Source organism: Pelodiscus sinensis, chromosome 14, assembly GCF_052426305.1.
Source record: "Pelodiscus sinensis isolate ZL-2025 chromosome 14, ASM5242630v1, whole genome shotgun sequence".
NCBI lineage: Eukaryota > Metazoa > Chordata > Testudines > Trionychidae > Pelodiscus > Pelodiscus sinensis.
In genome coordinates, this window is record NC_143065.1 from 18,268,753 (window position 1) to 18,279,357 (window position 10,605).

The window sequence follows — 10,605 nt, forward strand, 5'->3', positions numbered from 1 at the left end:
TTTCCCTTCCTCCCTTCCCTCCCCTTCCAGCTCCCTCGTCCCAGGTTTCCCCCTCCCCTCTCCCACCCTCATTCCTCCCTTCCCCCACCCCAGTTATGTGAAATAAACAGACGTTTTTGTTTGAAAAACAGGTGTCTTTATTTTACAGTAGGTAGGGAGGGGAAAGGGGAAGGGGGGTAGGGTGGAAGAAGGCCCCAGTGGGGCATGCAGGGAGAGGTCAGTCCTCCTCCTCCACCAGGAATCTCTTCCGCAGGGCTTCCCGGATCCGGACGGCCCCCCGCTGGGCTTCCCGGATGGCAGCGGTGCGGGGCTGACCGTAGTGTCCAGCCATGCGGTCAGCCTCAGCCATCCAGGCTGGCAGGAAAGCCTCCCCCTTCCACTCACACAAATTGTGGAGCACACAACATGCTGCCGCCACGGGAGGGATGTTGTGCTTGGCCAGGTCGAGACGGGTGAGGAGGCATCGAAAGCGGGCTTTCAGTCGCCCGAAGGCCCCCTCCACCACGATGCGGGCCCTGGTCAGCCTGGCATTGAAGGCCTGGCGGGAGGGATTGAGGTGCCCCGTGTACGGCTTCATCAGCCAAGGCTGCAGTGGGTAGGCGACATCCCCCACCAGGCACACGGGCATGTCCACATCCCCGACCCTGATGTGGCGGTCGGGGAAGAAGGTCCCGGCCTGCAGCTGCTGGCACACGGAGGAGTTGCGGTACACCCGGGCGTCGTGTGCTTTGCCTGACCAGCCCACATTAATGTCCGTGAACTGGCCCCGGTGGTCACACACGGCCTCAGGATCACGGAGAAGTACCCCTTGCGGTTGACGTACTGGGACGCCTGGTGTTCCGGGGCATGGATGGGGATGTGCGTCCCGTCGATGGCCCCCCTGCAGTTGGGGAAGCCGAGGGCACCGAAGCCCCGGATGACGGCGTCCGGGTCAGCGAGGCGGACCACCCGGTTGATGGCCTTGACCACCTGCGGAGAGAGACACAGCAAAGCGCCAATCAGTGGGGCGCCCGGGTGGCTGGGAGCGTTCGTGTCCTGGCAGTGCCCCACGCCCCACTCCCGGTAGCAACCCCCCTGGCGGCGTGTAGTACGGCCGGGACAGACCGTCCCCTCCGGTGCGAAGTGCTTTCGCCTCCTCCCGCCCCCCCTTTGTCCCTGGGGCGGCCCATCCCCTCCTTGCAGCCCCCCCTCTCTCCCGGCTCGGTGGCCGACGAGAGCCGTACCTGCATGAGCACCGCTCCGATGGTGGATCTCCCCACGCCGAACTGGTTCCCAACGGATTGGTAGCTGTCCGGCGTGGAGAGCTTCCATAGGGCGATGGCCACCCGCTTCTGGGGGGGGATGGCGGGCCTCATGCGAGTGTCCCTTCTGCGCAGGGCAGGGGCGAGCCACTCGCAGAGCTCCAGGAAGGTGTCCTTCCTCATCCTGAAGTTCTGGGTCCACTGTCGGTCCTCCCAGCGCTCCAGGATGATGCGGTCCCATCAGTCGCTGCTGGTGTCCAGACGCCAGACGCGGCGGGGCACGCCGGTGCCGGGGTGCCGCCGCGGCTCCTCCACGGCCCCCAGGGGGGCCAGGCGGAGAGGCAGGGGGCTGACGTGCACCAGGAGGTGCCAGGTAGCCTCGAGCCATTGGTGGCAGGCTTGCAGCAGCAAGTCCAGAAAGTGCACCAGAAGGTGCAGGGCAAGCTGTGGCTCCATGTTGCCACCTGCGGCGGCCCCCCCGAAGGGAAGCACCGACACAGACGGGCACAGAGACCAACGCTTTGCTGTCCCTCGGCGAGGTTGGCAAGGAAGCAGGAAAAGCTGAGAACCGGCTGTCCAGGGTGGGTCCCTTTAAGCACAAGCCTCAGATAGCCTCAGACAGCAGCCACACAAAGCAACTACTGACCTGATGCCCTGCCAGAACCTGTTTCAGCTGCCCTTAAATGCCCCCCTGCGTCCAATCAGTGTGGACGCGCTAGTTCGAATTAGCAAAACGCTAATTCGAACTAGTTTTTAGTTCTAGATGCGCTAGTTCGAATTAGCTTAGTTTGAATTAACTAATTCGAACTAAGTTAGTTCGAATTAGCGCTGTAGTGTAGACGTACCCTCAGTTTTCCATATCTAGTGAGACTGCTTTTTAAGATGTGGGGTTAAATTGAGCAGAAATATTCACATAACCAATTTATGATAATTTTAATGTCTGCCGTTGTTAAAAACATGTAATTTTGCCTATTCCATTTTATTTGTTCCCTGCACTGTTTCTGTAAAGTATGGGGGGAAAGCTGGCTTGTAGACAAATTGAAATGATTACTGCAACATCACAAGGGAGATGGAAAACTCAGTAGTATCACTAGGTATTTATTAAAACCACATTTTCTCGTCACAAACAGCTGCATTTTGTAGAACACATTTGAAATATTAGGCATTTCTGTTCCTTATGATATGTTTGCCTACAGCCTGTGACTTCCTAAGTAAAAAGTCATTTCTATATATTGCTAACATGGGACATTATTTCCCCATTTCTACAGAATAATTAAAGGGTTTTTTTATTCTGCCTTAGTTCTAAGGATTCTTTTTGACAGTGATGATCCCTTAGCTACTAACTCTGCTGCCGCATCCATCATAGATGCCTACCAAAACAAGCATTAGTTTCTCTATGACTTATCTAGGTCTTTAGCAGATCAATAACCCTGTTCAGATGTTTCAGATTCTTCCTTGTTAATTCACATTTATCTGTTCATCTAAAGAAGGTAAATTGCCTCACGGAGAAGCCATGTTATCCCCAATAGGGGTTCACATTGTTGCAAACTCAGCGTGACCCACATATTTTAGCTGGAATACATTTGTCACTGTCCTGCATTATGATCCTCTTTTAAAATAGTCTGGAAAAACAGCAAGACTGCAACACTGTGTTAGTCCTTCCATTTGATTTCTTTTGTGTACCCAGTTTCCATTGTCTTTAACTCCTAGGGTTGAGTGGATGCTGTTTCCTTTTTCACACTTGTTTCATCATATTTTTTCTTTTGAAAAAATCTTAATTTGCCCGGTAGTAATCATCATTTGCTAGGTAACATATTATACTGGTGTGAACTCATCAATAGTGGTGTGGAAAATGAAAAGTGAATAGTCTAATATGTTAATTTATCTCTGAGAAAGGACTGCTGGGATTTACCTTATTTATAGTTACAGATGTCTCTGCAATTAGCTGTTTGTTAGAAAACATTGCCATAGTTACATGTTTATTGTTTTCATGCTCTGGACATTATTGATGCTATCTTAGGAAAAAGGAATGAAAAGTAGGTCAGTGACCATAATCAGACAGGCTGCTCTGGGATTTGATGTTAAAAGAAGCCAGAGGTTGCATCTGGTTGTTGTTATGTATTTAGGGTTCTTCTTTTAAAATCTATAATAAAATAGATTCTGCTGTTTCGTTGATATTTCTTTAGCAAGATTTCAAACAAAAAGTCCATCTAAAGAATAGAATTAGGTCCATTTTCAGTTTATGGGGGTTGTACTCAAATAAGAATCCTAAACCTTTGCATTATATGTTTAAAAATTGTTTTAAGTAAAATTTAAAACGTTATTGAAAACATGGAAAATATACTAAGGTAATTAGTGTAAGTTGATTTTTTTATAAAATCTACATTTAGGGACAATTTTTACCTGATAGTGTCTTTTCCGGACTACTTGATCTTTCCATCTTTACCAGCAAATTGCATAACTTACTGATTTTATTAACATTTTATATGTAGTGTTATTGCTAGTAGAAAAACAGGTGTTGATTACTATTTTGGATGGATTATGGGCACAATTCTGCAAATATGAATTATGCAGTGGAACTATTAAGTATTTTTCAGTGTATTTTCTACAGCTATGGGGGATATTGGCAACCCAAAATGGCTCTCAGTCAAAGTACTATAAGCACTGGCATCTTAACTATTTGTTCTGTCCATCTATTTTAAGCATGTCAAAGGTAGCCTTCATTCAGGCAGAAGGGAGCAACCTTAACACACCAACCTTGAATGACAATTTTTAGGAAAATGTTCCTTTTCTGGGGATATTCTCGAACATAAACAGTGTTGGAGAAATAATTGTTGGGGGGGTTGAACTATTAAGCAATATTTACTACCCATTAATTAGGAGACAAAAAAGAAGAAACATTAAGTATATTGTTCTAAATGGGTTGCAGAGAAAATATAGAGGAAATATTTAAAATTTGTTTAAAACATAGGTCATCAGAACAACAAAACCATATATATTTTTCTAAAAACTAAGTGAAGTAAGTACCCATTAAAGATGCGACTGACAGCCCTGGAGACTGATGTCTGTTTATGGGGCACGGGTGGGGAGAGGAGTGTAGCATGGCTTCCTCAGACTGCCCAGCCAATGTTATCTTGACCTGAAAGAACCATCTTTGGGTTGAAATAGTAGCTCAAACTCCAAGCCTATTATGGACCAAGTTCTGCCATTCCATTGACTGTTAATGGGAAAGTTTCTAAACATGTAGTGCCAAAAGATGTGGAGATAAAAGAAATGGCTCACTGCCAAATATAAAATAAAGTATTTTGTAACTTATCTTACTATATATTTTAGAAATATGCATCTGTCTGTCCATTCCTATGTGAGTCCATTCATTCAAGAACTCTTCCTAAATGGTAAAAGCTAGAGCCACCAAATTTGGTATGCAGCCTCCTCTTATCCTAACTTAAAACAAGGTCAGGGTTTGGTTGTGCCAGGATAGTGGGATGTGCGTGGAATGTGATTGTCTCCCATGAAATAAAGATGAGAGAGATGATAGTAGGTACCGTTATACTCATTATTGATGACAGGGGGTCAGCAAGCACTCCAGCAAGCAGCTTCTGGCAGGCAGCAGAGCCCTGGAAAGCTGCTGCCAGGCACTATGCAGTCCAAGCCAGCGGGCAGCATGCATGATCATCACCAAACCGCGGGAGAAGCCGGCCAGCGGGCAGGTATGCACAGCCCCCACTGGCTCTAGGAAGAAGCCTGTGGGTGGCCTGCATGGCCTCCTACTCTGACCCCAGGGAAAACCTGGTGGGCAGCCTGTGCAGATTCCCTTCCCCTGGCTCTGGGCCAACCCCAGGGAGAAGCTAGTGGAGAAGCCCTGGCTGCCCTCCACTCCTGCCCTTAAGCCCCCCCAATTTGTCCTGAGTCATCCACCCCCTGCTCTGACTCCTGCACCTCCACCCTGCCCCTCTTCATCCCCCAATCCTGACTCCTGTACCCCCCCTCCAGCCCCTTGACTTGAGCCCCTCCTCACCCCAAACCCTGACTCCTGGACCCCTCATATCCCCAAGCTCCCGCCCTGAGGAACCCAAAAAATGTCCTGCACCCCTCTCCCCCATGCTCCCAACCCTCTAGCCTGAAGGACCTCAGCAATGCTGGGTAAGTCTTTGAGTTGCATTATAAACACACTGTTGCAAGTTTGAAATGTATGGAAAGTGGAAAAATGACACCAAGGATTGGCAGCCTTGAAAATACTTTCCTTTGTAGATTGCTATTCGATATTTCTCTGATGTGCTGCCCCTCTCAGGAGACTGAGACAACAGAGATGTACTGTTATTCTGCTCAAATGCAGTTTATTATAAAATATTATAAGAACATAAAAATGGCCATACTGGTTCAGACCAAAGGTCCATCTAGCCCAGTATCCTATCTTTGGACAGTGGCCAATGCCAGATGCCCCAGAGGGAGTGAACAGAACAGGGAATCTTCAAGCATTCCTTCTCCAGTCACCCATTCCCAGCATCTGACAAGAAATTAGGGACACCATTCTGACCCATCCTCGATAATAGCCTTTGATGGACCTAACCTCCATGAATTTATCTAGTTCTTTCTGAACCCTGTTAAAGTCCTGGTCTTCACAACATCCTGTGGCAATGCGTTCCACAGACCGACTGTGCAGTGTTAAGAAAAACTTCCTTTTGTTTGTTTTAAACCTATTACAGGTTGAACCTCTGAAATCCGGAACTCTCTAGTCCAGCAACATCTATGGTCCAGCAGGACCACACATGGTGCTGGATCAGAGAGCCCAGGAGCCCGGAAATGTGAACCGGCTGGGAGCCCCAGCCAGTGGGGCAACAGCGGCACCGATGAGCCCTGTCCTTGGGAGCCCTGGCTGGGAGGGACGGCGGTGGGGCAGCCAGCAAGCCCCATCCTAGGGATACCCAGCAGAGCGTAGCAGAAGTGGGACGGCTGGCAAGCCCCGTCCCCAGGGATTCCTGATCGGGCAGAGGAGAAGTGGGGCCATGGTGGCTGGAAAGCTCCATTCCTGGGGACCCCCAGTGGGACGGAGTCCAAGTCCAAGCCCTGCAGGCTGGAGCCCAAATGGCAGTGGAGCCATAGTGGAGCTAGCTGCAGGGAGGGGGAGCAACCTGGGAGGCTGGTGGAAGAGGATCTCCCCATATCCGGCAAATTCCCTCAGTCAGGATGGATCAGGTCCCAAGTGTGCCGAATAAGGGAGGTCCAATCTGTAATTTCATTTGATGACTCCTAGTTCTATATAATGGGACAAGAACATAACTTTTCCTTATTCACTTTTTCCACAGTCATGATTTTATAGACTTCTATCATATCCCTCTTTAGTCTCCTCTCTTCTAAGCTGAAAAGTCCCAGTCTTTTTAATCTCTCATTAAACATAAGACCTGTTCCAAACCCCTAATCATTGTTGTTGCCCTTTTCTGAACCTTTTCTACTGCCAATGTATCTTTCTTTAGATGAGGCAACCACATATGTATGAGCATACCATGGTTTTATATAGAGGCAATAAGATGTTCTCTGTCTTATTCTCTATCCCTTTTTTTAAATGATTCCTAACATTGTTTGCTTTTTTGACTGCTGCAGCACATTGAGTGGATGTTTTCAGAGAACTATCCACAATGACTCCAAGATCTCTCTCTTGAGTAGTTGTAGCCAAATTAGTCCCCATTGTATTGTATATATACTTTGGATTATTTTTTTTCAATGTGCATTACTTTACATTTACCAACATTAAATTTCATTTGCCATTTTGTTGCACAATCGCTTATTTTAATAAGATCTTTTTGAAGCTCTTCACAGTCTGCTCTGGTCTTAACTATCTTGAGCAGTTTATTATCATCTGCAAATTTTGCCACCTCACTGTTTACCCCTTTCTCCAGATCACTTATAAATAAGTTGAATAGGATTCATCCCAGTACAGACCCTTAGGGGACAACACTCCATTCTGAAAACTAGCCATTTATTCCTACCCTTTGTTTCCTGTCCTTTAACCAGTTATCAGTCCATGGGTAATCTTTTACATGGTTGTTAAGCCACAATGGCACTTTTTTGGTTCTTGCTGCGTTTTTTTTTAATTTGGGGTATACATTTAAGTTGATGTATTATGGTGTCTTTGAAAAGTTTCCATATAGCTTGCAGGGATTTTACTTTTGTCACTGTACCTTTTAATTTCTGTTTAACTAACCTTATTTTTGTGTAGTTCCCCTATCTGAAATTAAATGCCACAGTGTTGGACTGCTGAGGTGTTTCTCCTTCCACGGGGATGTTAAATTTTATTATATTATACTAGCCAATTACCCGCCATAAGACGGGATTTTCAGCTCTCCTCCACATTGGTCTTCTCTCCTGAGCCTCTGGAATCTCGCTCCATCTCTCTCCTCCGCCTTCTGCCTCTCTCTCTCTGCCTCTCTCTCTTCTCCCCCTACTGCCTCTCACTCTCCCTTTCTCTTCTCCTCCTCCTCCTGCCTCTCGCTCTCTCGCCTGACTTTTAATGGGATTTGTGCTTGTTTATTCCCAGGACGGGGAGAGCAAAAATGGCTGTGTCACCCTTGAGCTCCCCTAACACCTGGGACAACTGACGACCAGTAAAGCCTTCAGCATAGGTTACCTAAACCTTCTTTGCAGCATCTCCTCCACTATTCTAAAGACAGAGTATCAGGATTTTGTTTGCCATCATTCTTTCGGCCATTGTAGGAGAAATGCTGGAACTCAAACACAAGGGCTGTGTCTAGACTGGCCAGTTTTTCCGGAAAATCAGCCGCTTTTCCAGAAAAACTTGCCAGCTGTCTACACTGGCCACTTGAATTTCCACAAAAGCACTGACTTCCTACTGTAAGAAATCAGTGCTTTTTGCGGAAATACTATGCTGCTCCCGTTCAAGCAAGTCCTCTTTGCGCAAAAGGGCCTGTGTAGACAGCTGAGAGCTGTTTTGCGCAAAAAAGCCCCGATTGCAAAAATGGCGATCGGGGCTTTTTTGCACAAAAGCGCGTCTAGATTGGCCACGGACGCTTTTCTGCAAAAAGTGCTTTTGCGGAAAAGCGTCCGTGCCAATCTAGACGTTCTTTTCCGCAAATGCTTTTAACGGAAAACTTTTCCATTAAAAGCATTTCCGGAAAATCATGCCAGTCTAGACGTAGCCAAGAGGATATCCTGATACTATTGCAGAAGTAATATACTCAAACCCAGGAGAGAAAGAGGAGGAAGAAAATGCTCTCTTATACTATGCAGTAAATAGCCATTCTATATCGGGGTGAGGACCTTCAGGCTTGGGGACTGCATACAGCCCGAGCTCAGCTTGCTTGTAGTCAGCCCCCAAGGTTCAGCCCTCCTCCCAAGCACTGGGGAGCCCATGCTGGCTGGAGTGCACAAAATCTACTAGGCTGGACCCTCTTGGCTCTGGTGTACAAGGGGAACTTGAGGTGTGTCTTCCTCTTTCTCAGTCAGGGGCCTCAGTGAGGGTTTTTCTCCACTTTTCACTTGTGTGCAGCCCCTGACAGATTTTTCTGTGGGTCAGTAGCCCCCAAACCAAAAAAAAAAAAAAAAAAAAAAAAAAAAAGCACTTCCCCTGCCCTGTTCTAGCTAATTAAAGAGCTTCTTATCTCTTTCCATCTAAATCATTATTCTTCCTGCCAGTCCCCAATTCTTCTAGTCATTTTGCAAAAACATGTCTTTCTCGTTATTTGCAGGATCAAGGGAAAAGCTATAGGGAAAAAATCCACTGATCTTTGGTTGTTTTGCAAAACACAGTGAATGTATACCTTAGGTGAGTCATCTGGTTTTCATTCTGGCATTATATAATGTTTAACTTAGAATCACAGAGCTGGAAGAGACCTCAGGAGGTCAAGTCCAGCCCCCTGCTCAAGGCAGGACCAATCTCAACTAAATCAATCCTGCCAGGGTTTTGTCAAGCCGAGATTTAAAAACTCAAACTTCTAACACACTGTTCTAGAGCCAACAGAAATACACCCTTTTTCTGCCAAAAATGGTTCCCCCTAAACTTCTAAAAATAGATTTTCATAATGAATCTTATAAAATAGGCAACTTCTTAATAAATGTAAGTACATTTTGAAATCAGATCCTGAGTCTGTGCAGTTTCACAGATTGGTTGGTACCCTTAATTTTCTTTGCTTTTCAGGTTTTGTATTAGGTCTGTCTGTAGAAAGCAACATTAAGTGGCACAATGAGAAATGAATTATAAGTGCTGATGGATATCAATGGTAATGTGATACATGAATATCCCGCCCCTTCATCTAAGCATCCCTTTCACTTGTATGAAGTTGAGCTCCAATATAATCTTCACGGAAGGGGAGAAAAAATCACAAGTACCCTCAGCTAGACTTTTAAGTTACAGATAAGTGAGGTAAATATGAACAGTGATCTTGGTGCAACTGAAAACTGCAGTAATTTAGGACAATCTAAAATATTTTTGACAACTTACTATTTTTCCAGACCATTTGTTGTTTTTTACGTTTATCCTGTACAGACTAATTCGGCTATCCCTTAAAGCGTTTATTTTTCCCAAACTCTGTCTGCTCAAAGTTATGCTCATCAGGAAGGGGGTGCAGAGAATTATCCCAGAGAATTTCTCTGAGAGCTGAGCAGAATGAATTTAAGAACCTAGGGGGAGGCTGAGTCCCCTGCTCGCCAACCCCCTCTCCCTGAAACAAAAGACAGGACAATGCAGCACTTTAAAGACTAACAAGATGGTTTATTAGGTGATGAGCTTTCGTGGGCCAGACCCACTTCCTCAATTTGATCTGAGGAAGTGGGTCTGGCCCACGAAAGCTCATCACCTAATAAACCATCTTGTTAGTCTTTAAAGTGCTGCATTGTCCTGTCTTTTGTTTCAGCAAGACCAGATGAACAGGACTACATCTCTATTACCCCCTTCTCTGGCAGCTTTATAAACAAAAGCGTCTGAATACTACCTCCTCCTCCTCCCCCCTTGTCCCCCCATCGCCCACCAGTCAGTCTGCATTTGGTCTAGGACCTAGAACGGCACCTTCCTTCCTGCAGCAACTGTCTGACCCCACCTGTCTGCAGGAGCCCACGCACGAGGACCCCTTTTCCTCGAAGCCCCACTCTGCCAGGCCCCGGTGCTGAAGTCAGCCCTTCCCTCACTTTTTGTAGCTGCCTTTCCGGTGGGGATCAGTCGCTGAAGAGGTCTGTGGTGCTGAGCCCTTACTCGCGCCTCAACGTCAACCCCTCCTAGCCCGGTTGCCAACGAGTGGCGGAAAGGGCGGTTGCTTGGCGACAAAGCAGTCTGTCTCTAGAAGGCTGAGCGAGGTTGGCCGCCCGCCTGTCCAATCATAGCGCGGCTTCCAAGAAGGTGGCCCTTGCGCTCCGC

The 10,605-nt window shown here is 46.9% G+C and overlaps 1 long non-coding RNA gene across 3 annotated transcripts in view; it reads right to left on the reverse strand.

Moving 5' to 3' along the window:
- LOC142818325 (uncharacterized) overlaps window positions 1–10,593 on the reverse strand; it is a 51,209-nt gene extending 40,616 nt beyond the window's left edge. For 2 of the 3 annotated variants that reach the window (XR_012895790.2, XR_012895789.2), the window contains exon 1: window positions 10,380–10,593. This is a non-coding gene — a long non-coding RNA (uncharacterized LOC142818325). Of the gene's footprint in view, window positions 1–10,291 lie in introns of all 3 variants that reach the window. The other variant, XR_012895792.2, reaches the window with a different exon arrangement.
- Between the last annotated feature and the right edge of the window lie 12 nt (window positions 10,594–10,605).